At 43.7% G+C, this 4,073-nt stretch overlaps 1 long non-coding RNA gene across 1 annotated transcript in view; it reads right to left on the reverse strand.

The window, feature by feature from the left end:
* LOC109286941 overlaps nucleotides 1–1,041 on the reverse strand; it is a 7,576-nt gene extending 6,535 nt beyond the window's left edge. Inside the window, exon 1 of the long non-coding RNA XR_002094717.1 lies at nucleotides 197–1,041. This is a non-coding gene — a long non-coding RNA (uncharacterized LOC109286941). The remainder of the gene's footprint in view (nucleotides 1–196) is intronic.
* Nucleotides 1,042–4,073: the final 3,032 nt, after the last annotated feature.

The following is a 4,073-nucleotide window of genomic DNA, read 5'->3' on the forward strand; positions in this document are numbered from 1 at the left end:
AGGATGAGGTGCACTGTGTGCTCCGAACTCTTGTGAAATTCCCCAAGTACATGGAGCTTCCTGGTGACACCCTTCAAATCATGCCCCTTAAAAATGATTGTTTCAACCTGAAGGAACCTACAGGTTTTGACAGTGGACAGATAAAACTACAGAACTGTAGATTAGGAAGACAAGGCAGAGGGTTGAATGAGATCACCTCCCAAATTCCCTTCTAACCCTATTTTTCTATGATTCTAGTGCAATTAAAGGCAGAACCACAACAGCGGAAGCAGTTAAATTTCTACTCAGTCAGGGCTGGGTTTTGAGAAGGCATGGGAAAAGGGAGAGGGAGGAGGCTAGCTGAATGTATTGTACATTGAGAAAACTGGAAATTATGTTAAAATGGCATAAAGTGCTTATTCTTCCAGCTTATGCCAATTCCCTTCTCAGCAAAATGGGGCTATTTGGTTAGCATCAGGAAAACAGCGTCCCGTAAGCAGAACACATTACATGTTGTTTTTAACCATTTATACTCTCATTTGCAAAGTGTGCCCTTGGGTGAGTACCTATGTAGGAGTGCCTATCTTTTATGTCTTTTTCAAATCCAGACAGTTCCCTTGGAACATGCCTCCTTCATTGTGCCTCTGCTTTGGGTGCTATGAAAGGAGCCCTTCAGACAATAGAAATTAGGCAGAGAAGGGTTTGCCCTTCCCTCAAAAAGCTTGCAGATATTGTGTTGCTCCTACCTGAACCTATGGAGACTTTCTTGAATTAAATGTGGAAAAGGAAATACTAAAATTGCCTTTGGTTTTAAATTTGGGACTTGTATCCCCTGCCTGTTTGGAACTGATCTGCAGTCATAGTACTTTAAAGGAAGCAGAATATGAAGAAGGTTACTGCACTTGGTGAGCCATGAAAAATAGAGTTCTATGTGCAGTGAGACTGAACATAAAGTCCTGGGACAGTCATAAGGTCCCAAAAGTGGTTGTAAGAAAAAATTTTGCCGGCAGCTGCTGGGCATGGCTTGTCTATGGGGGTTTATATATTTCACTTGCTCAGAATTTTGGAAAAGATGTCCCTCATCCCATAGTGATCATTACATATTGACCAGCCCTTCAGCTCAATAAGAGTCAGGCTTCAAGGCTGCAGTTCCATTAGAAGGTGGTACAACCTCTTTTCAGCAGTGGTAGAACTATACTGGTGCTAGCTAGGGCTGTGCGAAGCTTCAGGTGCTGATTCAATTGGGAGGAGATTTGGCCCGATTCGGTGGCCAAATCTCCAAATTTGAATTGAATCAGGGGACCAATTAAAAGGTCTGAATCTATTTGAAGCTCTCTGAATCTTCGGAAAAGATTCGGAGAGCTTCGATGATTTGGACAGTCCCTGCCAACTGCAGCAGGGTGCTGGAGCCAGACTCAGAGCTGGTAAGTAGGGGGAGGGGAGGGGAGGACTGGAGGAGGGGGGGAGGGGACTATGGGAGATCCCAGCCTCCCCCGCCCGCCCCCATCAGCACCCGGTGAGCCAGGGCTTTTTTTTTTAAAGTGCTGGGAGCTGGGGCAGCAGCAGCCAAACCTCCAAATCAGATTCAGCCGACTCGATTTGGAACAGCGATTCGAATCAGCGAATCAAATCTCTGTCCCCAGAATTGGCCAACTCCAAATCCAAATCCAAAGCAATTACAAGCCACTTCGCACAGGCCTAGTGCTAGCCAAAATACAAATGCTAGTGTATTTTGGGCTCTAATGTTTTCAGCACTGTCATGGAAAACCTGCTTTGAACAAATCTTCCTAATGAGACTGTAGCACAGTATTTTACATGTTAGAGATTATTCATAGAGACCAATTCCTGAGATATTAAGTCAGTGACTACTCATTCCTTACCCAGACAACCTCTTCTTGACTCCCATGAGCACTTCTCTACGTAAGCACATAGGATTTGCTCTAGGAAGACTAGTTTAGTCCTGTTTATCATTCTTCTTTTGAGCAGAGGCATGGAAAATCTCAACAAGAACTAGCAGCTGGACTTCTGTGTCCCCTGTCTCGCCTTCCAGCCCTGTTCTACCTTGGGTTCTGTGGGTTCTGACTGCATTCTCAGGAGATCCTAATATTTATTATTTATTTCTTAAAAATAAAATCATCCTTATAATAGCATTGAAGTGAATGATGCACAAAATTTTCATTTCATGGCTAAAACAATGTCATTATTATTACTTGAAAATAAAAGGATTTAAAAAGGTTTGGCTGCTTCATGATTTTCTTTGCATTTAAATGACAATTTGGGGCTGTTTGTAATGGAAAACACACAGCAGCAGTTGCCCATTTGATCACATCACCCACTGCTTTCAGGACACTCATTACTGTTTTATAATACTTAGTTTAAAGAAAGAAGCAGAAAAACACAAGAAATAGGAATTGTGGGGGGGAGAAGAGATGGGAAGCCTTCATGTGATGGCTGCCTTGTTTAAGGGAAATAATCTAGTCCAAAGACTAGGAATGTAACATGATCACTGATAATAATAGCTAGTCCTTTTGCAGCCCTTTTCATGCTCAGAACAACTTACAAACATTTATAACTCACAGCACCTTCACGAGATTGATCAGATGCTGTTCCTATTTTATGGGAGCAGGAGAACTTAAGACAACAAGTGAATGTCACAGGAAGCTGGTCCCAAAAGACAACTCAGGAGGCCCTAGCTCCTGATTCTTTACTAGCACCATCAGACCAAAAAGCTTTCTTTACAAGCAACTGGTCTTAAACATCTTCCATTGTTTCTACAGAACAATTGTACACTTATCTGAAAGTGACTAACTCCAGCATCTCTCCAAGAGATCCATTATGAAGTATGATCAATCCTCAGTAGTATAACTAGGGTGGAGGAACTGGGACAGCTGTCATGGGTACCAACTTAGGGAAGGGGAGCGAGAAAATAACCTGCTGCCACTGCAGCCACACAATTACTTTTGTGGTGTGGGTAGCATCCAAAAGTCCCTGCTGCCCCCCATGTGTCGCAGCTGCCACAGATACCTTCCTGTATCAGTACGCCTTTACCAATCCTTTCCATTTCTAATTCTCTGCAGCTGCCAGGTGGTCATTTGACAAACAGATTTCTTTTTTTACATTTCCCATTTTTTTCTTTAATATTTTGTCAAATGCAGTTTTCCTGCATGAGTCAGATGAATTGAACACACTGCATTTTAGATACAGGCACAATTTTAGTACATTAAAAGGAAGCCCAAGAAATACTCATTAGGTTAAGGAGCAAGGAAAATGTCAATCAAGGAGCGGGAGTTTCAATAAAACAGTGCTGGGGCTGACAAGAAATATTTGGCATCTGTTTAAAATTAAAGCTCATTAGAAGCTAACTTAAAATTGACTTATTTTAGGAAAATTTTAAAAAGATCAAAATATACAAATAACCACAGAAGAAACTGAAATATTGCAGAGGACATTGAAATGTCTTCAAGAGCCTGAAGAAAATCTCTAAGGATTAGGGAATGATACCAGGCTCAACCCTGTTCTCAGTGGGCATGTCTACATGAGACATTTACTGTGGAGTTGCCTAATTAGTGCTGCAGTAAACATCTCAGGATCTACATATGCAGTACATACGCAGTGCTATTAGGCTACAGAAACTAATTAACTCCACTGAAGGTTAGTACTTGTAAATACAAGTACTATCCTGCAGTAGAGTTTTTTATTCTGCAGCAACACATGCCTAGATGGTGATGGGGCTCCCTGGGGTGTGAGGGTACTTCAGTGCAGAGCTTCCTGCTAGCTAGCCCCACACTGGTGCACCCTTTTGTCCCAACCAACCCCTCTGCAGTACGCTGAGCTGGGTTGGAACAGCCCCGGGCTGGCACCTCTGCTGCTCCCAGTTGGTGACAAGGAGCTTCAGGGGGTGCCTGTCCCCTCTATCCAGCTTCTGTCCTGGTCTGCCCTGGCCCCTTAACTGGGCCGCACTTGGCCTCTGGCCCAACTTGGCCTCAGGGGTCCTTAAATGGGCCTGGGTGACATGTCCCCTCACTGGGGCCACTACTCGTGCCCCTCCACTGGGGCCATGGGGCTTTCGGTCCTGTGGGCCTCAGGTGTCTGCT

Source organism: Gavialis gangeticus, unplaced genomic scaffold (genome assembly GCF_001723915.1).
Source record: "Gavialis gangeticus isolate Ggan-Ray unplaced genomic scaffold, GavGan_comp1, whole genome shotgun sequence".
Lineage (NCBI taxonomy): Eukaryota > Metazoa > Chordata > Crocodylia > Gavialidae > Gavialis > Gavialis gangeticus.